At 49.7% G+C, this 25,750-nt stretch overlaps 1 protein-coding gene across 3 annotated transcripts in view; it reads left to right on the forward strand.

The window, feature by feature from the left end:
* Positions 1-25,750, forward strand: part of LOC140394502 (bMERB domain-containing protein 1-like) — a 145,789-nt gene that overhangs the window by 15,302 nt on the left and 104,737 nt on the right. The window contains exon 1 of one of the 3 annotated variants that reach the window (XM_072481827.1): positions 24,519-24,753. The exons of 1 other annotated variant lie outside the window; for it this stretch is intronic. The gene's annotated coding sequence lies outside the window, so the exon portion shown is untranslated. Of the gene's footprint in view, positions 1-24,518; positions 24,754-25,750 lie in introns of those variants that run through there. One more of the 3 variants, XM_072481828.1, reaches the window with a different exon arrangement.

Below are 25,750 nucleotides of genomic sequence, written 5' to 3' on the forward strand. Positions count from 1 at the left end.
AGTCTGCACCGGCTCCTTGGAAAGAGCACCCTACCCAAGGTCCACACCTCCACCCTATCCCCATAACCCAGTAACCCCACCCAACACGAAGGGCAATTTTGGACATGAAGGGCAATTTATCATGGCCAATCCACCTAACCTGCACATCTTTGGACTGTGGGAGGAAACCAGAGCACCCGGAGGAAACCCACGCAGACACGGGGAGGATGGGCAGACTCCGCACAGACAGTGACCCAAGTGACCGATCTTAGGGCTTCAACTTCAATCCCCCTCCCCAAATTCCTTGATTCCTGAGGGACTGAAAATCTGTCTGTCCCAGCCTCACATAAATTCAGAATACTCAGAAAAGATACATTACAGTGAGAAAGAAAGACTCTAAAGGAAGGGCCGAATGGCCTCCATCTGCACTGTAAATTCTATGAAATCTAGTTATATGAACTTAAAAAAAAAAAAATTTAGAGTACCCAATTATTTTTTCCAATTAAGGGGCAATTTAGCACGGCCAATCCACCTACTCTGCACATTTTTGGGCTGTGGGGGCGAAACCCACGCAGACATGGGAAGACTAGGGGCTTTTCACAGTAACTTCATTTGAAGCCTACTTGTGACAATAAGCGATTTTCATTTCATTTCATTTCATTTCAATGTGCAAACTCCACATGGACAGTGACCCAGAGCCGGGATCGAACCTGGGACCTCAGCGCCGTGAGGCAGCTGTGCTAACCACTAGGCCACCGTGCTGCCCTGGTTCTATGAACTTAGGAAGTCTTAAAGATAGTATCAAATTGAAAGAAAAAGCATATAATTCCCCAAACGTGAGTAGCAGGTCAGAAGGTTGGGCATAATATAAAAAGCAGCAAAGAATGACTAAAAGGTTATTAAGAAGATATAAATTAGAATATAAGAGAAAGCTAGTTAGAATTATAAAAACAGATGGTAAGAGTTTCTACAGGTATTTAGAAAGGAAAAGACTAAATAAAATGAGTGTTGGTCCTCTAGAGTGTCTGGGGAATTACTAATGGAAATAAGGACAGGCAGACAAACGTTTGCATTGTCTTCACTGCCGAGCCTACATCCGAGAAATAATTGTGAATCAGGAGGTTTCCTTCCACAGTGCAAAGTTTTGCACGTTTGGTGGATTGGTCATGAACAATGGGCAGAGTTATGGGGATAGGGCGGGGAAGTGGACCAAGGTAGAATGCTCTTTCAGAGGGTCAGTAATGGATGCACTGTATTGATTCTAGGGATTCTATGGAGGGAGGAACTATTACAATCACCAGGGAAAGGATACTGAGAAAATGTTTAGAACTAAAAACTGACAAGTCCCCAGGTCCTGATGGACTTCGTCTTCAGGCTTTAAAGGAAGTGGCTTGCCAAAATTCCCGCTATTCTAGAAAGGTCCCTTCAGATTGGAAAATGGCAAATGTGACTCCTCTATTCAAAACAGCTAGAGACAGAAAGCAGGAAACGACAGGCCAGTTTAAAAAAAACATCTGTCATTTGCTGGAATCTATTTAGGGAGGTTATGGTGGGGCACTTAGAAAATCTGAATGAAATCAAGCAGAGTCAACACGGTTTTGTGAAAGTAAAATCAAGTTTGACTAATTTTTTTGAGCTCTTTGTAGAGGCAAAACATTATGTTGGTTATGGGGAACCTGTGGTTTGATGTACTTAGATTTCCACAAGGCATTCGACAAGGTGCCACAGCAAAATGTTACTATGCAAAATAAGAGCTGATGGTACAGGAGGTAACATGTTAGCATGGCGAGCGGATTAGTTAGTTAACAGCCAACAAAGAGTTAGGATAACTGGATCATTTTAGGTTGGCAAGATATGACAAGTGGAGTCATAGGAATCAGTGCTGGGACCTCATCTATTTACAATATATATCAATGATTTGATTTAAAAGATCAAATGTATGGTTGTAAATTTGCCGATGACATAAAGATGGACAGGAAAATAAATTGTGACAAGGGCACAAGGAGTCTGCAAGGTGATGTAGAAAGGTTGGGTGAGTGGGCAAACATTTAGCAGATGGAAGTGAATGTGGGGAAATGTGAACAAGTCTGCCTTGGCAGGAAGAATAGCAAAGCAGAAGATTATTTAAATTGAGATGGATTGCAGAACTCTGAGGTACAGAGTGATCTTGGCGTTCTGGTACATGAATCAGGAAAAATTAGTATGCAGGTACAGCAAGTCATTAGTAAGGCAAATGGAATGTTGTCATTGCAAGGGAAATGGAATATAAAAGCAGTGGATGTTTTGCTCCGGTTGTACAGTGCATTAATGAGACAATGGGCCCGATTTAACGGAAAGGTTTCTGGTCCGGACTCTCCGGTCCACCGGTCACGTTTTTCTGCACAGCGCCCCAGCCGGCAGTGGGATTCTCTGTTCCCGTAGCCGGCCAATGGGATTTCTCATTGTGACCACCCCACGCTGTCGTGAAACCCGTGGGTGTGCTGCCAGCAGACCAGACGATCCTGCCAACATAGAATTCTGCTGTTGATGTTTCATTTCAGGCAGGCTTGGCTGGAAGCTTTTACCTTTTGAAAGGGTGTCCCGATCTCTAAGTGAACTTAGGGTCCCCCATACCTCCCACCCATGGGCAATGTCACATATGTCACAATAACCGTGACTCTAGCATTCAGAATTAACAGTATGTACATGTGTATTAACAGGTAAACTGTGGTCGAATAGACCACACTGCATTAAATGGCAGATGCAACCAAGACAGATTTCTCAGCAATCTACCCAGATGTCAGTGACCACTGTGAGACACCGTGGGCGGAATTCTCCCCCCGCACGCCGGGTGGGAGAATCGCCGGGGCACCGCGCGTGTCCCGCCATGCCGCCCCGACGCCCACACGCGATTCTCCTACCCCCCCCAAACCGGCGCGGCGACAATCACGACTGGCCGCTGGGAGAATCGCTGCTCGCCGTTTGTAACGGGCAAGTGGCGATTCTCCGGCCCGGATGGGCCGAGCGGCCTGCCCAATATGACGGGTTCCCACCGGCGCCGTCCACACCTGGTCGCTGCCGGCGGGAACAGCGCGGGAACGCTGGGGGGGGGCGGCCGTGTGGTGGGGTTGGGTTCCTGCACCGGGGGGGGCCTCAAATGGGGTCTGGCCTGCGATCGGTTCCATCCGATCGGCGGGCCGGCCTCTCTGAAGGAGAACCTCCTTTCCTCCACCGCCCCGCAAGATCCATCCGACATCTTCTTGCGGGGCAGCCTCGGGGAGGACGGCAACCGCGCATGCGCGGGTGACGGCAGTTACACGGCGCCGGCTGCGTCATTTACACGGCGCCGCTTTCACGCGGCGCCAATTCCCGGAGCGCGTAAATGACGCGACGCCGCTCCTAGCCCCCCGGAGGCGGAAGAATAGGGGGCTGGGAGCGGGCTCCAACGCCGGAGTGAAACACTCCGGTTTTCACTCCGGCGTCGGCACTTAGACTCCCGATGGGAGAATTACGCCCAATATCTCATTAAAACCCTGGGTGGGATTCTCCGACCCCCCGCTGGGTAGGAGAATCGCCGAGGGCTGGCGTGAATCCCGCCCCGCCGTGTTCCGTGTCCCGAAGTCTCCGCCACCAGAGATTCGGCGGGGGCGGGAATCGCGCCGGTTGGCGGGCCCAGCCCCGCCGATTCTCCGGCCCGCGATGGGCCGAAGTCCTGCTGCTGGAATGCCTGTCCCACCAGCATGGATTAAACCACCTTTTGAACGGCGGGACAAGGCGGCGCAGGCGGGCTCCGGGGTGCTGTGGGTGGCGCGGGGCGATCTGGCCCCGGAGGATGCCCCCACGGTGGCCTGGCCCGCGATCGGAGCCCACCGATCGGCGGGCAGGCCTGCGCCGTGGGGGCACTCTTTTTCTTCCGCCTTCGCCATGGCCTTCACTATGGTGGAGGCGGAGGACGCCCCCTCCCCTGCGCATGCGTGGGGATGACGTCAGCACTCGCTGATGCTCCCACGCATGCGCGGACCCGCGTCGCCCGGCGAAGACCTTTCGGCCCCGGCTGGCATGGCACCAAAGTCCTTTCCCGCCAGCTGGTGGAGCGAAAACCGCTCCGGCGCGGGCCTAGCCCCTCAAGGCGAGGGCTTGGCCCCTAAAGGTGCAGAGACTTCCGCGCCTTTGGGGTGGCCCGACGCCGGAGTGGTTCCCGCCACTCCATCACGCCGGGACCCCCCGCCCTTGCCGGGTAGGAGAGAATCCCACCCCTTATCTTTCAAAGATCTGGGGCGGTATTCTCTGTTAGCCGACGGCGAAATCAGGATTTGGCGGAGAATCGGTTCCGAGGCCGAAAGCGTGGCAGGCGCTGATTTGACGCCAAATCGCAATGCTCCAGCACCTCGACAGTGGTATCAATGCATTCCAGAACGCAAGTGCAGTAGACACCGGTAGCATATCTGATATACCCTCAATTACGACTCGGGAGAGAAGATTGAAAATTCAAAGGCTTTAATTACCAGAGAACCAGACAGCTGCCGAGAAATGTGCTCACTGCACGCTGCCCACTGAACGTAACCTTATATACAGTTCCCTGGGGGCAGAGCCAGAGGCGGAGTCCCCCAGGGTTCCAAACCCGGTCTTAAAGGGGCCTACGCATTAAAGGTACATGTGTATACAGATATCATTCATCACATTCACCACCTGTTTAAAAAAAAAACGCATAGTCCGTTGGGGGTGAAGTGGAATTACATGTTCAGTCTTTTGATTGTCTGTGTTGACCTTCTCAGCTCCGGTGGTGGTGCGGTGGATACAGTCGTCCTCGGTGATGGTATATCCGGGAGCACGGTTGTCTGAGCCTTTGTCCGCGTTGGAGCAGGGGGGGTATCCGGGGTGACTAGGGTGATTGGTGCCGGCGCCGGCTGGGGGGATGGGGGCGCTATGGGAGGGGGGGGGGCGCTGTCGGAGTTGACAGCCGGTGCGGGGAGGGGAGCGTCGGTAGAAGGGGGCGTCAGTGGGCGAGCCAGCGGGTGCCAGGTCTCGCAGGGAAACGGTGTCCTGCCTGCCATTGGGGTGCTCGACGTAGGCGTATTGAGGGTTTGCGTGTAGTAGTTGGACCCTCTCGACCAGTGGATCTGTCTTATGGCTCCTCACGTGCCTCCGGATTAGAACTGGTCCCGGAGTCGTCAGCCAACGTGGAAGCAAGACCCCAGAGGTGGACTTCCTGGGGAAGACAAACAAGGGGTTGTGAGGGGTCTCGTTCGTGGCCGTACAGAGGAGCAACCTAATGGAGTGTAGGGCATCGGGTAGGACCTCCTGCCAGCGGGCGATTGGGAGACATCTTGACCGTAGGCCTAGAAAGACAGCCTTCCAAACTGTTGCGTGCTCCCTCTCCACCTGCCCGTTTCCCCGCGGGTTATAGCTGGTCGTTCTGCTCGAGGCGATGCCCTTGTTGAGCAGATATCGACGCAGCTCATTGCTCATGAATGATGTACCCCGGTCGCTGTAGATGTAAGCGGGGAAACCAAACAGTGTGAAGATGCTGTGCAGTGCCTTGATTACGGAGGCTGAGGTCATATCGGGGCAGGGGACAGCGAAGGGGAAGCGGGAGAATTCATCGATGACAGTGAGGAAATAACTGTTGCGGTTGGTGGATGGGAGGGGCCCTTTGAAGTCCACGCTTAGTCGCTCAAAGGGCCCAGAGGCCTTTACCAGGCGGGCCCTGTCTGGTCTGTAGAAGTGCGGTTTGCACTCCGCGCAGATCTGGCAAGCCTTGGTCATGGCCTTGACCTCTTCAGTGGAGTAAGGTAGGTTGCGGGACTTGATGAAATGGGCAAGCCGGGTGACCCCCAGGTGGCAGAGGTCATCGTGGATGGCCCTCAGGCGGTCGTTTTGTACGTTGGCGCACGTGCCGCGGGACAGGGCATCTGGGGACTCGTTGAGCTTCCCCGGACGATATGTAATATCGTACGTGTAGGTGGAGAGTTCGATCCTCCACCTCAGAATTTTATCATTCTTTATTTTGTCCCGTTGTGCGTTATCGAACATAAAGGCGACTGACCGTTGGTCGGTGACGAGGGCGAACCTCCTACGGGCTAGGTAGTGCCTCCAGTGCCGCACGGTCTCCACTATGGCTTGTGCCTCCTTCTCGACTGCAGAGCGTCGAATTTCCGAGGCGGTGAGGGTTCGGGAGAAGAACGCTACCGGTCTGCCCGCCTGGTTGAGGGTAGCAGCCAGGACGACTTCTGATGCATCGCTTTCTACCTGGAAGGGAATGGTTTCGTCCACCGCATGCATGGCGGCCTTGATGATATCGGCCTTGATACGACTGAAGGCCGACTGAGCCTCAGTCGTCAGGGGAAAAACCGTGGTCTAAATGAGTGGTCGGGCTTTGTCCGCATATTTGGGGACCCACTGGGCATAATAGGAAAAGAGCCCCAGGCACCGTTTGAGTGCCTTGAGGCTACGGGGGAGGGGAAGTTCCTTAAGGGGGCGCATGCGGTCAGGGTCTGGGCCTAGGACCCCGTTTTCCACGACGTAGCCGAGGATGGCTAGCCGGGTTGTGTGGAACACGCATTTCTCTTTGTTGTATGTCAGATTGAGGGCCCGGGCGGTCTGGAGGAACTTCCTCAGGTTTGCGTCGTGGTCCTGCTGGTCACGGCCGCAGATGGTGACGTTGTCCAAGTACGGGTATGTAGCCCGTAAGCCGTACTGGTCCACCATTTGATCCATCGCCCTTTGGAAAACGGAGACTCCGTTTGTGACGCCAAAAGGGACCCTGAGGAAATGGAAGAGCCGACTGGCTGCTTCAAAGGCCGTGTAGGGGCGGTCCTCTGGGCGGATAGGGAGTTGATGATAGGCAGATTTTTGGTCGACCGTGGAGAATACTCGCTACTGGGAGATTTGGTTCACCATTTCTGCTATGCGGGAAGTGGGTACGCATCGAGTTGCGTAAAGCGGTTTATGGTCTGGGTATAGTCCACCACCATACGTTGTTTTTCTCCGGAGCGGATGACCGGTACTTGTGCCCTCCAAGGGCTGTTGCTAGCCTCTATGACCCTTCTTTTAGTAGCCGCTGAACCTCTGACTTGATGAAAGTCATGTCTTGGGCACTGTACCGCCGACTCCTGGTGGCGACGGGCTTACAGTCGGGAGTGAGGTTCGCGAAGAGGGGCGCTGGTGCAACTTTGAGTGTCGCCAGGCTACATACCGTGAACGGGGTCAGGGGTCCACCGAACTTCAGTGTCAGGCTTCGGTGGCTGCACTGAAAGTCCAGACCGAGCAGCAGGGGGCGCAGAGGTGAGGGAGGACATAAAGTTTAAAACTGGCGTATTTGGCGTCTTGAATAGCGAGGTTTGCGACACAATACCCCGTGATTTGGACCGAATAAGACCCAGATGCGAGGGCGATAGTTTGGGAGGCGGGATAGGTGCGCAGGGAGCAGCGTCTTACTGTGTCTGGATGGATAAATCTCTCCGTGCTCCCGGAGTCAAAAAGGCAGGGGGTGTCGCGGCCGTTGATTTGAACCTGCGTCATTGAGTCTCGCAGGTGCTTCGGCCGAGATTGATCGAGCGTGATCGCTCCTAGTTGCGGGCAGTCAGAGTCCTCGGTTGAATCAGACTCGCAAAATGGCTGCCGCCGTCGGTCGCACATGTTGGGTTTTGAAGATGGCCACCGCCAAGATGGCCACCCCCATGACTCGCACGAGGCCGATGACGCGTCGGAAGTAGGCGTGTCCGGCCGCCGTGCGGCCGCGTTGCGGGGCCTGTGGTCACGGGAGTTCAATTTCTGGACCCGATGAGACTTTTGTTTCTGGCCTTTGGGCCCAGCCAGGCAGACCTTCGCGAAGTGCCCCTTCTTTCCGCATTCGCCGCAGATAGCGGAGCGGGCCGGGCAACGCTGGTGTGAGTGCTGGCCTTGCTCACAGAAATAGCATGGGGGGGCCCCCACGCGCAGGCCTGTAGCGTGGCCGAGTCTGGAGGGGTTCGAGAGGGGTTCGCAAGGTCCGCGGAGTACTTGCGTAGATCATGGTGGGCCGCTTCCAGATAAGAGCCGAGCGTTACCGTACCTTGGAGGTCCTTCGCTCCGTCTTCTAGGAGCCGCTGCCGGATGTACGTGGATCGGATACCGGACACGAAAGCCTCACGAATATGTAAGTTCATGTGGACTTCTGCCGTCACTTCTTTATGGTCGCAGTTCCTGGCGAGCGTGGTGAGTCTCTCCAAATATTCGTCTAGCGTTTCCCCGGAGTGCTGGCGGCATGTCGAGAGCAAATGTCTGGCATGTACCTCGTTTATCGGCTTTGCGAAGTGCTTCTGTAGGATTTTGACCGCCGTTTCGTACGTCGTAGATTTCTCGATCACGGAGGAGAGTCGGTGGCCCACCCGGGCAGGTAGTAAGCTCAGCTTGCGAGGTCCGGCAACTTCAGTCTCTGAGGAATTCAGGTAGGCCTCAAAACACCGGAGCCAGTATTTAAAAATTTCAGTGGCTTCCGGCGACCGAGCGTCCAAATTGAGCTTCTCCGGCTTTAGACCGCTGCCCATCTTGATGTAGTCTGGTAATTGAATTGAGATACCCTCAATTACGACTCAGGAGAGAAGATTGATAATTCAAAGGCTTTAATTACCAGAGAACCAGACAGCTGCCGAGAAGTGTGCTCAATGCACGCTGCCCACTGAGCGTAACCTTATATACAGTTCCCTGGGGGTGGAGCCGGAGGTGGAGTCCCCCAGGGTTCCAAACCCGGTCTTAAAGGAGCCTCTGCATTAAAGGTACATGTGGATATCATTCATCACAATATCATTAGCGGGCCCGACCCAGTATTCTCTGGGGGCTCCAAGATTCTCCGCCTCTGATGGGTCGAGTTCCCGATGGCGCGGTTCGCTTGTGCTTTTGAAAATCGTGAAACCAGCGTCGTGGCTGCTGAGAGAGAGGGCATACGGAAGAACAAAGAACAAAGAACAAAGAAATGTACAGCACAGGAACAGGCCCTTCGGCCCTCCAAGCCCGCCATACTGCCCGACTAAACTACAAACTTCTACACTTCCTGGGTCCGTATCCTTCTATTCCCATCCTATTCATGTATTTGTCAAGATGCCCCTTAAATGTCACTATCGTCCCTGCTTCCACCACCTCCTCCGGTAGCGAGTTCCAGGCACCCACTACCCTCTGCGTAAAAAACTTGCCTCGTACATCTACTCTAAACCTTGCCCCTCTCACCTTAAACCTATGCCCCCTAGTAATTGACCCCTCTACCCTGGGGAAAAGCCTCTGACTATCCACTCTGTCTATGCCCCTCATAATTTTGTATACCTCTATCAGGTCTCTCCTCAACCTCCTTCGTTCCAGTGAGAACAAACCGAGTTTATTCAACCGCTCCTCATAGCTAATGCCCTCCATACCAGGCAACATTCTGGTAAATCTCTTCTGCACCCTCTCTAAAGCCTCCACATCCTTCTGGTAGTGTGGCGACCAGAATTGAACACTATACTCCAAGTGTGGCCTAACCAAGGTTCTATACAGCTGCAACATGACTTGCCAATTCTTATACTCAATGCCCCGGCCAATGAAGGCAAGCATGCCGTATGCCTTCTTGACTACCTTCTCCACCTGTGTTGCCCCTTTCAATGACCTGTGGACCTGTACTCCTAGATCTCTTTGACTTTCAATACTCTTGAGGGTTCTACCATTCACTGTATATTCCCTACCTGCGTTAGTCTTTCCAAAATGCATTACCTCACATTTGTCCGGATTAAACTCCATCTGCCATCTCTCCGCCCAAGTCTCCAGACAATCTAAATCCTGCTGTATCCTCCGACAGTCCTCATCGCTATCCGCAATTCCACCAACCTTTGTGTCGTCTGCAAACTTACTAATCAGACCAGTTACATTTTCCTCCAAATCATTTATATATACTACAAAGAGCAAAGGTCCCAGCACTGATCCCTGTGGAACACCACTGGTCACAGCCCTCCAATGAGAAAAGCATCCTTCCATTGCTACTCTCTGCCTTCTATGGCCTAGCCAGTTCTGTATCCACCTTGCCAGCTCACCCCTGATCCCGTGTGACTTCACCTTTTGTACTAGTCTACCATGAGGGACCTTGTCAAAGGCCTTACTGAAGTCCATATAGACAACATCCACTGCCCTGCCTGCATCAATCATCTTAGTGACCTCCTCAAAAAACTCTATCAAGTTAGTGAGACACGACCTCCCCTTCACAAAACCGTGCTGCTTCTCACTAATACGTCCATTTGCTTCCAAATGGGAGTAGATCCTGTCTCGAAGAATTCTCTCCAGTAATTTCCCTACCACTGAAGTAAGGCTCACCGGCCTGTAGTTCCCGGGATTATCCTTGCTACCCTTCTTAAACAGAGGAACAACATTGGCTATTCTCCAGTCCTCCGGGACATCCCCTGAAGACAGCGAGGATCCAAAGATTTCTGTCAAGGCCTCAGCAATTTCCTCTCCAGCCTCCTTCAGTATTCTGGGGTAGATCCCATCAGGCCCTGGGGACTTATCTACCTTAATATTTTTTAAGACACCCAACACCTCGTCTTTTTGGATCACAATGTGACCCAGGCTATCTACACCCCCTTCTCCAGACTCAACATCTACCAATTCCTTCTCTTTGGTGAATACCGATGCAAAGTATTCATTTAGTACCTCGCCCATTTCCTCTGGCTCCACACATAGATTCCCTTGCCTATCCTTCAGTGGGCCAACCCTTTCCCTGGCTACCCTCTTGCTTTTTATGTACGTGTAAAAAGCCTTGGGATTTTCCTTAACCCTATTTGCCAATGACTTTTCGTGACCCCCTTCTAGCCCTCCTGACTCCTTGCTTAAGTTCCTTCCTACTTTCCTTATATTCCACGCAGGCTTCGTCTGTTCCCAGCCTTTTAGCCCTGACAAATGCCTCCTTTTTCTTTTTGACGAGGCCTACAATATCTCTCGTTATCCAAGGTTCCCGAAAATTGCCGTATTTATCCTTCCTCCTCACAGGAACATGCCGGTCCTGAATTCCTTTCAACTGACACTTGAAAGCCTCCCACATATCAGATGTTGATTTGCCCTCAAACATCCGCCCCCAATCTATGTTCTTCAGTTCCCGCCTAATATTGTTATAATTAGCCTTCCCCCAATTTAGCACATTCATCCTAGGACCACTCTTATCCTTGTCCACCAGTACTTTAAAACTTACTGAATTGTGGTCACTGTTACCGAAATGCTCCCCTACTGAAACATCTACCACCTGGCTGGACTCATTCCCCAATACCAGGTCCAGTACCGCCCCTTCCCTAGTTGGACTGTCTACATATTGTTTTAAGAAGCCCTCTTGGATGCTCCTTACAAACTCCGCCCCGTCTAAGCCCCTGGCACTAAGTGAGTCCCAGTCAATATTGGGGAAGTTGAAGTCTCCCATCACCACAACCCTGTTGTTTTTACTCTTTTCCAAAATCTGTCTACCTATCTGCTCCTCTATCTCCCGCTGGCTGTTGGGAAGGTGTCCAACATCGCCATAGTTTGCTGACAGTTGTGCCGCTGGCCAGGGGGCTTCTGCAGGGCCGGTGGGAGTAGTGGAGGGGTAGCCAGGAGGTAGGCTGTCGGGCCAGGGTTGACGGACATGGAACACCATTGCCACAGCCGGCAAGGCAGCCATGCAGCTGCGCACACTGCTAACAGCCCACTGTAAACTTAGTGCTACTGGTCGTATAGGTGGCCTCCCCAGGGCACTCCCCTGGGTGCCCTCTGGCCCCAGCCGACCCATCAGCTGTATGGGCACGCTCCAGCACAACCAGTGCCACCTTGTTGGCTGGGATGAGTGTGTGTGGGAGTGTAATGTGTATGTGCAGCTGCAGCTTATCAGCCTCCCGAGTGTCAATCACGGACCCGGCGAATCCCGCACTGGAATCGATTGTGTTCCACGTGGCGCCGGTGCTAACCCCTTAACAGTAGCGGAATCGGTCCAGGTGCAGCAACGGTTTCTCTGTCGTAAAAGCCCACGGATTCTGTGTTGGCATCAACACCTAGTCTCAGAAACGGAGAATCCCTGCCTTTAATTACCGACTCACTTCCAACTCTTTCACAGATTGCTAGCTGGCACGGCCCCTGGGTTTGTCTGAACTGGCTACACCGAGCTGTAAATGGCTCTCAGGACTTTGCTAAACCCTCACTGTTTCCATCATGGAATCAGAAAACTTCTGCCGCCTTCTCCCTAACTGCACCAAGTGGCTCTCAGGCCATCTCTGAGATCTCCAAACCACCTGAGGTCTAAAGTGCAACTAATAGCACCTCTCCTACAAAGCACACAGGTAAATTCAAACCAGGCAACCATTTTAAACTCCTCCCATCTCTATGATGATGTTACTTGCTCCGGTCTATCCTGCAGCTTACCTCCAAGCCAATTATCCCTCCTTTCTCCAGCGAAGTCAGAAAATCAAAATGATTTACAATATCTCTTTTATACTTTAACATTCAGAATTAACATGAGGTACATATGTTCCAGTATTACAGCTGTGGAGGGCACAGCGGAGTACGACAAAGCGGAGACCCTCTCGGCGGTGTACTGCAGTGCACCTTCATCGGGGTCCAGGCATTGGAACCGCACTTTGAGCAGTCTACTGTGCCGCTCAAAAGATAACACAGGACGCAACATGGGCCTCGTTATCTCGGGTTTCCACATTGGTCTCCGGCCTCCGCATTGGTAACATCAGCCAGGACCACAGCGGGCACCCTTATCCTCCATGAGCCAAATCATCATCCTGGGGTGGTCCTCAAAGATGTTGGGGATCTCCGAGTGTCCCAGGATGTAGCTGTCATGTATGCCCCCTGAGAAGCGCGCACAAGCGTGCATGATCCGGAGGAGGTGGTCGCACACAATCTGAACCTTCAGGGAGTGGAACCCTTTCCTGTTAATGAAGGGGACTCATTATTAACCCCTTGATCTGGGGAATCCCGGTGATAGCGGAGACTCTTGCAGCCCGGGCATCTTGGTGGGCCTGGTCCAGCTCAAAGTTGATACAGAAAGCTGCCTGAGCTATAGGGCATCCACGACCTCACAGATGCACTGATCGGTTGTAGATTGAGTAATGCCACAGAGGTTCCTGCTCGAGCCCTGGAATGAAATGGTGGCATAAAGGTTCAGGGCTGCAGTGGCCTTCACGGTGAAGACATGGCACATGTGCCACACCATCTCCTTGTATAACATGGTGTCTCCTGAAGCTATCCGTCATCTCCTTGTATGACCAGCGATTTCTGCACACCTTCGGCCAGCACCCCTCTGGTCCCTCCTCAGCCTGATGGGGGGCTGGGTCATCAGGGTGTGTGGCTACCCCTGCACATGGAGTGCCTCCTCCAGTCTGCGTTGACACTCGTGCCTTATATGGCGTCTGGCTGCCTGGGCTGCCCCCAGAACCGTAATGGCTGCCGTTGCGGGGCTGACAACACCATTTATTGTTATATCTGTAAGGATTTGGAGAAGGAGAGAGACCAATAATCAATTAGAGTTTCCTCCCAGGGAGCCTCATATCCCTCGAGCCTCCCCCACCCTTACATGTCCCGCCTTCTCACAAAGCGCCAACCATCGAGCCCGTCGTGCTGGAGAACCCCGCACTGCACACTCACCCCCAGCCACAGCAGGAGCCCCTAGACTCCAGACCCCGGACCCCTACCGGAAACATTAGGGTGACCGTGCTTGGGTACCCTCCCCTGTTCTGGTTGGGGGGATATCCCAGTGCTGCGGCCCAGCTCCTGAGTTGCTGTTGGCCGCTGTGGTGTTGACAGCCCCAGGGTTCATGCAAAGTGTCCAGGCCTCACAGTCTGATTGGAATGCTGGTCAATAACACTCGTCTGAGTCATGGCACATGCACACACGAGAATACACTTGAGTATATTTTGTTTATTAAAAGGTCAACAGTACCTTTACACAAAAAGATGAAAACAAACTATTGAACAATCCATATATCTTTTTTTTAAAGAATTTTTTTATTCTCCTTTTTCTCATTTTCTCCCACATTTACATCCATCAACAATAAACAATAATCAGCAAGATATGTCAGTCCCCATAATAACAACGATCCCATCCGCCCACCAACCCCCAAATCTCAACCCGCATGTTTACATAAACAAATGACAAAAAGGAATCAGGGATTACCCGTAGTCACCCTTAATCTTACACAGCTCCCCCCCACCCACCCCAGGTCTCCAGCTCCTCCCGTCCACTGCCTCTTGTAAATCTCCTCCTCCCAACCTCGGTTCCTTCCCCCCAACTTTCCACCCCGGCTAGACCACTCGGACCCTGTTCTGCCAGGCTCCGATGGCCGCAGCCCCTCCCCCCACCTCACTCCCGTTCACTGGCCGGCTTAAACTGGCCCCCGCCCGGGTCCCTTTCCCACTTGCCCGGCCCTAGGAAAGCCCAAAGATCCCCTTTTAGCACACAAACACCGCATATCCACCTACACCCCAAAGAACCCTCATTTCGAGTGAAAGTCCCGTCCCTTGTCCAAATATATACCACATTGGCTCCTTTAGTTTCTACACCCGCGCGCAGTGATACAAAAAAGAAGAAAATACAGTCATGAGGTTACATCGGCACATGGCCATTCCTCAATTTGTCAGTTCTGCCACAGTCCTTCAGCTTTTGCAAACTCCTCCGCTGCTTCCGCCGTTCCAAAATAAAAGTCCCTGAGCTTGTAAGTCACCCTCAGCTTCGCTGGATATACAATGCCGCACCGCACCTTGCTAATGTACAGTGCCCTCTTCACCCGGTTGAAGGCAGCCCGCCTCCTTGCCAGCTCCACCGTAAAGTCCTGGTATACACGTATACCAGCTCCAGCCCACTGCACCACCCGCTTCTGCTTGGCCCAGCTCAGGACCTTCTCCTTCACCCTGTACCTACGGAAGCACAGAGTCACTGCCCTTGGCGGCTCACTCGCCTTTGGTACAGGCCTCCACGACCGATGAGCCCGATCCAGTTCATATCGGGAAACAATCCATATATCACACCTACCATTGATCAACAAGGAAAAGGCACCATCCCACACACACAAATACTTGTTCAGTTCAAAATAACGGTACTAACACAAAACTGCAACAATTCATTTGTATAAAGAAAACCAAACACACTACATTACCCCTCGCAGCTCCTCAACAGAATGGAGGATCCTTGCCGTTCGGTCGCTTTATGTATCAGTCTCTGCCCATGAGCCTCCATTGTAGAGGCCTTCTTATACAGCATAATTTTATCAGAACCAAAGTTTGGTATCCACAAGTTCCATTGGAGTTCAATGTGCAGTAAAAGATCCTCGACGTCCAGAGTGTCTGACTCGTGATGACGTGCTAGTCGATATGCAGCACTCACCACACACAATAAAATCACCAGCAATCTGCAAAAGCATTTCTTCAACACCTTCATTAAGTTGGTCATTCGGAACAATATGCCTCGCCCTCTCCCTCCTGCAGCTCCCAGCAGTAGACTCCTCAACAGGGGAAAACCGCACTGACCCAGAGTACACGAGAAGAAAGAGCTCCACTTCCCCTTCTCCAGCTGAGGTAGCAAGTCATCTTACCATCCTCCCTTTCCTTACTGCAGGCCACAAAAGCAAAGAGGCGGCAGCAAACACTCAGCCTTCAGGCAGATACAGCTGCAAGGAGCAACAAGCAGCAAATACCACTCGTTCAGATCAATCTGCCTCTCTCCCTCTTGTAGCTCCCAGCAGTAGACTCCTCAGCAGTGGAAGGTTGCACCGACCCAGAGCAAGCCAGATGAGAGTCAGAACTCCCCTTTCCAGTCTCCAGCACCGGCAGCAGTCATCAGCCCATCCTCTTTTCTTACTCCAGGCCACACAAAAAAGAAGGAAACAGTAGCAGGAGCCTCAAGGCATTTCCAACAACAAGCAGGAGCAAGCAGCAAAAACAATTTGCAGCACCAATTGAGAATATTTTATTTCTTAAACGGTCACAGTACCTTGATACAAAGAGATGAAAACAAACTACTTAACAGTCCATAAATCACACCAACCATTAATCAACAAGGAAAAGGCACCATGCCATGACCGCACAAGGACCTTTCCATTTCATAATATCAATACAAACGCAAAGCTACAATAGTTCATTTGTACAAAGAAAACCAAACACACTATATCACCCCTCGCAGCTCCTCAACAGAATGGAGAATCCTTGCAGTTCGGTCGCTTTATGTATCAGTCTCTGTCCATCAGCCTCTGATGTACAGGCCTTCCCATATGGCCTAATTTTATCGGAACCAAAGTTTGGTATCCACAAGTTCCACTGGTGTTCAAGGTGCATTAAAACAGCCTCGATGTTCAGCGCGTTGACTTGCAGTGACGTGCTAGTCGATATGCAGCACTCAGCACACTCACAATAAAATCATCAGCAATCTGCAAAAGCATTTCTTCAACACCTTCATTAAGTTGCCCAGTTGGATCAATCTGCCTCGCTCTCCCTCCTGCAGCTCCCAGCAGTAGACTCCCCAGCTGTGGATAGTTGCACTGACCCAGCGTATGCCAGAAGAAAGAGCTCCCCTTCCCCTTGTCCAGCTGTGGCAGCAGGTCATCTTACCATCCTCCCTTTCCTTACTCCAGGCCACAAAAGCAAAGGGGTAGCAGCAAACAAACACACAGCTTCCACACAGCTGTAGCTGCAAGGAGCAACAAGCAGCATTCACCGCTCATTTGGATCAATCTGCCTCTCTCTCCCTATGTTGCAGCTCCTGCCAACCTGCAGCACCACCTGAGAATATTTTCTTTATTAAACAGTCAACAATACCTCTGTACAAAAAGATGAAAATAAACTACTTAACTGTCCATATATCATACTAACCATTAACCAACAAGGAAAAGACACCATGCCACACACACACAAGCACCTTTTCGCTAGAGAATATTGGTACAAACAGAAAAACTACGCCAGTTCAGTTATACAAAGAAAACCAAATAAACATTCGACAGAACAATAAAGTCACCAGCAATCTGCAGAAGCATTTCTACAACATCTTCATCAAGTTGCTCATTTGGATCAACCCGCCTCTCTCTCCCCCTTGAAAATGAAATGAAAAATGAAAATCGCTTATTGTCAGAAGTAGGCTTCAATGAAGTTACTGTGAAAAGTCCCTAGTCGCCACATTCCGGTGCTTGTTCAGGGAGGCTGTTACGCAGCCTTTCTGCAGCTCCCAGCAGTAAACTCTGAACATTGGAACGTCACACCGAATCAGAGCACACCAGAAGAGAGAAAAAGCACCCCGTCCCCTTCTCCAGCGCTGGCAGCAGGCCACCTGACATCCTACCTTTCCTTACCCCAGGCCACAGAAACAAAAGATTGGATTTGCACTTGGGTTTATTGTCACGTGCATCGAGATACAGTGAAAGTATTGTTCTGCGTATAGTCCAAACAGAACGTTCCATACATGAAAATAGGACACACGATAGATACGCAATGTAAATACATAGATATAAAGACGGCAGCAAACAAGCACAAGGCCTTCAGACATTTGGCGCTACCAGCAGGAGTGAGCAGCAAACACAATCTGCAGCACCACTCGCGAGCTGCGAAGTGCTCACATGCCTAACAATGCCAATTCCTTATTAAGAATAGCCTTCAGCTAGAGGCTGCTCACAGTCAAAGGGAGTTAAAGTGACCGTCAGCATATAACCAAGAACAGGGCTCTGTCCTGGAAGTGTTTGGTAGGAGAGATAGGCAGCAGCAGTAGTTGCCCCTGTTTATGGGTGTACACAATATTGGAGGATGACTTGTAGGTTAAACCCCTCACACTCCCTCCAGCCCAAGGGCAACCCCTGACCTATGAAGCCCAGCAGGAGTAGGCCATTCGGCCCTTCGAGCCTGTTCCGTTATTCAATATAATCATGGCTGATCCTCTATCTCAACCCCATACTCCCGCATTCTCCCCCTGCCCCTTGACACCTTTAATGGAGAAAAAAATAGTCAATGTACCATTTTGGGCACATTTACCGGTGCGTTTCTCAGCAACTACAGCACTGATAAACACGCCACTTTTTAAAATTTTTATATAAATTTAAGTTACCTAATTATTTTTTTCCAATTAAGGGGCAATTTACTGTGACCAATCCACCTACCCTGCACATCTTTGGGTTGTGGCGGTGAGACCCATGCAGACACGGGGAGAATGTGCAAACTCCGCGTGGACAGTGATCCGGGGCCGGGATCGAACCCGGGTCCTCAGCGCCGTAAAGCACATTCGTTTGTGATATTAAAATAAATGTTCTGTAATTTAAAGTTTTCTGACCAAAACATTTGCAAATAGATACTAATTGAGTTTCAATATTCATTAATCATTTTTTGCAAAATACATTCAAAATAGAATATTGCTGAAAAGAGAGACATGTCGCCGATGTTTTTTGTCTTGCACTCATCAGAACAAATGCAGGAGGACCAAATTTCCAATAATCACAACAATTTATACCGCTTGAGAAAAGGGTGGTGATTGGTTGGAAAGTCTACTGATTGGCTGAGGCGTTGCCATGGAGAAAGCAAAGAACTATAGGTTCCCCAAAGCGCCCAGGTAATTTAAAACAAAGGCGTGAGGCTTGAACATATTCCTTTTGTTTGCAGAACGTGGGTACCTGCATGTGAATGCATGTCGCTTCTAGCTAGCGTGAATGAGCTCAACTGATTATCTGAAATTGTTTTATGGTGTAGCTAGCACTGTCCAATTGCAGAATATTATATAACAGCAGGTGTTTTGTTCAAATGGTATTCAAGAAATAATTGATGTTTAAAAGATTGATTAAAACATCAAACAATACATTAGCAAGAACTTTACTTTCTCACGAACATGAAAGAGTGGGGAGAGGTTAATATTGTGCTGGTTGGTTTACAAAATACACTTGCAGAATGTATGTAGCCAGAACATAGCTTGATGTTTCTAATTCTGCATCAGTGGTGACCTTGTTGCCCAGGGAGGATAAGGTCGCCAGTCTTAGGAACAGATCTTAGGAACAGATCTTAGGAACAGAAAGGAAATCAGCCCACAGCAACAAAGCCTGGGATTTAATGCACTTGCTAAAACTGAAAATCAATAAGTACCTTATCACAGTATAAAGTCCCAGGAGATTAACTTGACAATAAAAAGGTAGAAGTGTAAGTAAACACTTCTTTGAGCTGTTGGGTTCTGATGTGATTTATTTGAACTTGCTGGTGCTATCTTGCTTGTCGTATGAGGAGCGGTTGATGACTCTGGGTCTGTACTCGTTGGAGTTTAGAAGGATGAGGGGGGATCTTATTGAAACTTACAGGATACCGCGAGGCCTGGATAGAGTGGATGTGGAGAGGATGTTTCCACTGGTAGGAGAAACTAGGACCCGAGGCCACAGCCTCAGACTGAAGGGACGATCCTTTAAAACAGAGATGAGGAGGAATTTCTTCAGCCAGAGGGTGGTGAATCTGCGGAACACTTTGCTGCAGGAGGCTGTGGAGGCCAAATCACTGAGTGTCTTTCAGACAGAGATAGTAGGTTCTTGATTGAAAAGGGGATCAGGGGTTATGGGGAGAAGGTAGGAGAATGGGGGTGAGAAAAATATCAGCCATGGTTGAATGGTGGAGCAGACTCAATGGGCCGAATGGCCTAATTCTGCTCCTATGTCTTATGGTCTTATACTTTCTGTTATTGTGCCATTTGTCAATGGTGTCCTGATATTGTGGGATTGCTACTGTGAAAAATACATTTGCCATTTCAATGTCTAGTACTTAGATCATTATTGAATGGTTGTGAAATTGGAATAACAAATCATTTGTGAAAATAGCAGCAAAATTGTAACAAATCCATGAAGTGAATGTGACTCAGATCCCCCGACACCTTAATATGAAGAGTGTGATATTAGTTAGTTTAATGTGTTGGTTGCTACTGACTAGAATGGTGCGGAACTATAATTGTCTCAATGTCAAAGTTGTTAAAAGCAAATAATATTACAATATGCAAAAAATCTATTCCCCATTGTGTCAGTGTGAAAGAGAGATCCCAATTCTATTGTCCTATCCTTTCTCCATAACCGTCACCATCTTTCTTTTTCAGATATTTATCCATTCCCCTGTTAAAGGCCATTATGAATTTCTCTGCTGTTTCTGGTAGGGCATGCCATATCCTAACCACGCTTTTCAGAATAAAGCCACCACGTTGCTCCAGGCGCGACGGGTGAATTCTGGGAGAGCCCCAAATCATGCTTTGTGTTGGGCATCCGACTCGCTACACCTGGCACGATCTGGATTTCGCCCTCACTGGGCGTGATCCAGATGATGATGTTCAAGTGAACCATTAGGCTAATTTAAATATCCCAATGCCGCTTTCACCTGGTGCCCGGGAGTCAACGGTCACGCCTGCGAGGCCTCAACTAGACGCCATTTAGCACTGGTTTCCACAATCGTGGTTCAGGCATCATGGCACATCATGGATTCTCGGAGGCTAGGAACAGGGCAGTGTAGTACCCTGTCACTCCCCCTGGCACCCAGGCAGTGCTACGGTGCCCGGGTGCCAGGTTGGCACTGCCAAGGGTCAGTGCCTGGGGGGTGGGGCCATGCCCATGAAAGTGGGGTGAGGGGGTCGCAGAAAGGTTGGTGGGTGAAGGGGAGGTCCTGAAAACAGGGGGCCCTGGAAGAGAGGGGTGTCGAGATTGGGGCAGCCTTTCAAATGCCACCCCGATCTGTGAGGAGCCGGTCCCGCTGGTGAGTTCAGCTCTCTGGGCTGGAAACATTTTAAAGTGTGGTCTCATCGGGAAGAAATTCCCTGAGACCCAAAATAATGTCTGAGTGCTGTTGAATAGCAGCCTCCATCTCGACATTACAGCCGTCGCACAACACCCCAGCAAAAGCTCTCAAAACCGGACTTTCACATTTTTCTGGTGAATCGCACCCAAAATCTCCTGAACTATCTATATTTTGGTTATCTTAGATGCATGTCCTCCAGTTACCAATACACTGGCCCTGGAAAGACATTTTCCTCACTTACCTTATCAAAACCCTCTCATGTATTTGACCACGTCTCTAAGATCTCCTTTTACCCCCTCAGTATTCCAATGAAAACAATCCCTAGTTTTTCAATCTCTCATCATGACCTAAAGACCTCACTCAGCCTTTGTAACATCTTAGTGAATATTGGCACTCCTTCCAATGCCTTATGATGTTTACTAAAATAACTTGCTGAAACTTGGATACCAAACTGTGGCCTAATCTATTGATGTGCACTGTTTTCAGATTGAAAGTACACAAGTGTATTAATGTCAGGTAAGACTTAGCCATTGCTGTGATGCCCCAGCAGTTAACTAGCCTATCTAACATAATTGTCCAGGCTTACAGGTAAGACAGGTCACTTGGTCACATTGCTGGAGGGCTGTCCGAGCTTTTGAATTGAACCCCAGCGGAAGCTGTTATCTTCAGGAGAATGAGAGAAAATAAGAAGAGCAATTTAATCTTTCATGTCGTAAACTACAAGTTCAAAAAATATTTAACATCTCGTGGTAATGGGTAAGAGGACGTTTTGTGCACAGTGGGTGGCAGCCCTATCTGTGGACCAGGAGCTCATGGTTCAAGTCCCACTTATCCTGCCCATGACTGGCATCCTGCCAGGTTCCAATATCGATGACAAGATCAGTAGCCCACCGCCATTGCGAAAAGAAGAATTATTACTCATTTGAGCTTGTTAAAAAGCCAATCAGCTGCAATTTCTGATTGCCCACTCCATCTTTCGCTAATCGCATGGGAAATCTGCTGGGAGTGTTTTATGCCAGGTATGAGGGGGTGGCACATGGGTGGATGAAAAGGCCTGCAGATGGAACCATGGTTGATTGTAGACTCTGTTTCTACAGCTGGCATCTTAGATGCCCAATTGGGTATGGCGCCCTCCGTTTCACAACACTAATTGGCCGGCATTCCCACTGGCCGGCTGCTAATTGACCAGCCGTTGCTTGATTTTACGCACTGAAATGGCGGAGGGGGGAGCAAGAAGGTCGCTTCCCGCTCCACCTCCCTTACCCTACCAGAAACCAGAAAATCCAGTCTCATGACTGGAGTTGATCAGTCAGCTCAGTCTTGAGCACATTGAATATCTGCTCAAGGTGCTGGTCATTGGAAACTTGACATTCAGACTCTGTTACAATGTAACCAACATAAATGACCACTCCAGCCAAAAGGACAAATTCATTGTAGGAACCAAAGGGAAAAATACATCTTTGAAACATATAAAGGTCTGGTTGGGAGTCTAAAACATGAGAGCACAATTTCAGGATAAGGAGAATCATTTAGGGCTCAAATGAGGAGAAATTATTTCACTTAAATGTGAATCTTTGGAATTCTCTGGAATTGTAAAATCTATCATGCAGCAGTAATGGAAATCCTCAGCCTTATGTCAACAGATTGAATGAAATAGCAAGAAATTATTTTTTTCCCAGACATTTATCTCCAGACATTATATTCAAATATTTAAATGGCAGGACTTTTAAATGCCTCGACAGCTTGACAGCTCTCTTTGACAGATGTATTTGATAGGCTCTCTTGACCGTTTTGGCAATTCATTTTGACAGGTTCCATCGAGCTTGACGGTTAATGAGTTAATGCAGTTTTTACAAACATTTATCCATTAACAATTCCAAAGGGCACCTAACCTCCCCCAAATGGCAGCTGACCGCCCTAAAGGTATCCCAGGACTATGTCCAAAGTGGTACCCTGGGCGATATTCTCCCACCCCCCGCCGGGTGGGAGAATTGCCGGGGCGCCGCGCGAATAGCACCACGCCGCCCTGCATGCGATTCTCTCCCCCGAAACCAGCGCTGTGCGAATCGCGCCGGGCAGCTCGGAGAATCGCCGCAAACGGCAAGCGCCGATTCTCCAGCCCGGATGGGCCGAGCGGCCGGGTGTAAACGGCCTAGTCCCGCTGGCGCCGTCCACACCAGGTCGCTGCCGGCGGGTACTCATCGCAAAGGCCTGGGGGAGGACAGCCACCGCGCATGCGCTAGTTGGCGCCGGCCCAACTGCACATGCGCGGGCCCCAAGGCGTCTCTGACGCTGCGCCGAGGCACCGCCCCCGTAAATCGCACAACGCCCCTGCTAGCCCCACGGAGGGGGGAGGATAAGGGTCTGGCAACGGGCTCCGATGCCGGAGTAAAACACTCCGGTTTTTACTCCGGCGTCAGCACTTAGACTCCCGTTGGGAGAATCCCGCCCCCTATCTCTCCATAGGGGTACCCTGGCAACAAATGATTCGAGAAAGTTTGGATGTGCTCTTACCTGGTCTAATCTGCACACTTTGAGTTTCATGCTCTTTGCCTAAGTAAACCCCATGTTTATTTTAAATGGCCAGCTGCCCCCTTAAAATGTGCACGCACAAAACAAGAACCGCCCCCATTCCTGCCTCTGCAGAAATGGGGAGTGTTGTGTTCAGGGGCAGCACTTTCTGGGCCCATCCATCATTCTCACCATGGTTGGGGGGGGGGGGGGGGGGGGATTGAATATTGATCACTTTGCCTCTACCATTATCAATGCAAAAGCTGAGCGAACATTATCAACTTTAGTCTTGGGTGTTGAAAGCGTGTTTGTTGATTTGCAGAGGCTTATGTATAATGGACTGGATTTCTATCCTACTTTCCATCGTTAGTGCTGGGAAAATTCTAGAAGGTTGAAGTGTTCTTCCGCATGTTGGTTTGTGAAGGGGTTTGTGATTTAGCCATGGTTGCAAATTTCTTTGCTAATGCAGGTGTTCTTTGTAATATGTGGTTGTTCCGCGGCGGATGTCACAAGATAAGGACAATCCGATTCCCCGTTACCTCCACGGAATATGAACTTCCCCGGTAATGGGGCAGGGCTCCCCCTTAACTAGGGGAACCCTGGGCAGCACAGTGGTGCAGTGGTTAGCCTGCTGCCTCACGGCGACGAGGATCCGGGTTCGATCCCAGCCCTGGGTCGCTGTCCGTGTGGAGTTTGCACATTCTCCCCATGTCTGCGTGGGTCTCACCTCCACAACCCAAAGATGTGCAGGGTAGGTGGATTGGCCGCGCTAAATTGTCCCTTAATTGGAAAAAAAATTGGATGCTCTAAATTTAAAAAACAATCTACGGGAACCTTCCCTTGTATATAAACCACAACCTGGTGCAGGTCGGGGAGGGAGATGCTTTGGGGAGTGGAGACTTATTGTATATCGAATAAAGTTAGTTATTGTTTCCTACCTGCTGGGTCATGTGTGCTACTTTGGCAGAATCTACGGTGGGATTATTATCAATACAGATTAATCAGGATTTTTATCTATATGGCTTTATTCAGCAGTAGTAGCAATTATTACCAATATCAATTGCACTTTCATGCAAAAGTGTTTCTTTTCACGAGGAAAGTTTAAAGGATTTCCTTTAATTACAGTTCCTAATTGTCTTATTTCTTAGATGTGTGGTTTAATTTTCTCAAACTGTGTTCCTTAGCACGCATGAGGAGTTAGAATTTGCAGCTGGCGTGCTGGGATTACCACCCACAACTATTTATAATCTTTATTAATGTCACAAGTAGGCTTACATTAACACTGCAATGAAGTTATGTGAAAATCCCCTAGTCGCCACATTCCGGCGCCTGTTCGGGTACACTAACGGAGAATTCAAAATGTCCAATTCACCCAATACGTCTTTCAGGACTTGTGTGATGAAACTGGAGCACCCGGAGGAAACCTACGCAGACACGGGAAGAACGTGCAGACTCCGCACAGACAGTGACCCAAGCCGGGAATCGAACCTGGGACCCTGGCACTGTGAAGCCACAGTGCCAACCACTGTGCTACCATGCAACGAGGTTGGTATTATTCCAATTTAGCACAGTAGCCATTAGTGTGGACATAGCATTTCAGCAGCAGCTTTTACTGTCTTCGAAATGTGACTTCGAGTTTGCTTGTGGGGGGCGGCGGAGGAGGGGGGAGGTGATTTAATTTCATTTTTAAATGAAATTGTGCAACAACATTTGATTATAAAGCTTCCCACTCCTGAAGTTTCATTCTTCACGGGGCATTGCAATCAAATTGCAAGGACTGATCTGTGGTCGTTGAGCTTCCTCATTTCTTTGCCTGAAGAAAGAAATTATCATAAAATATAACTTCATTTCCTTCTCATATTCTTGTCAGACTAAAGGAAAATAATGTTCACCCTCAGTGCAGTGTGCTGCCTACTTCCTAATAGGACATAATAATTGTGTTCTTTGGTGTTTAGGTCCAGGTGGAAGTGGCCATTTCTTAACTAAATTCAAACCTGCAGAGTGCCAAATAACTTAGGGGCTCAAAAATCTAATTTGTGTCAGAGTGAGCAATTATTCCTATTAATCATTTCAAACATTTAGTCCTGAAGCGCAAATTAATGAAAATATTCTGAGCCCTTCATCATAATGTTGTTGATTGGAAAGGAATACAGGGACAAGAGTAGGTCATTCAGCCCCTCAAGCCTGTTCTGCCATTCAATAAGACCATAGCAGAACTGCATCTAAACTCTCCCTTCTCTTTATCTAGCCAATCAAATCCTTTAATTTTCTGAAACACCTCAATTGGATAGCCCCATAATCTTGTGTGCGCAAGTGAATGCAAACAGTGCTCATAATGTTACCCATTTAGCCCTGGCATGATGCTGCTAAATGTATCTGCACCTCTCTGAGGCTAATATATTCTTCCTGAGGCCCCACCTGAATACACTATCCCAGATGTGGCTTAACCAGAGTTTTAAACAATTGTAACTGAACATGCGGGCCTCTGCATTCTAGCCCCATTGAGTTAAAGACAAAGGGCAGCGTTTCACAGAAAGTACAA

Source organism: Scyliorhinus torazame, chromosome 17, assembly GCF_047496885.1.
Source record: "Scyliorhinus torazame isolate Kashiwa2021f chromosome 17, sScyTor2.1, whole genome shotgun sequence".
NCBI classification, from domain to species: Eukaryota; Metazoa; Chordata; class Chondrichthyes; order Carcharhiniformes; family Scyliorhinidae; genus Scyliorhinus; species Scyliorhinus torazame.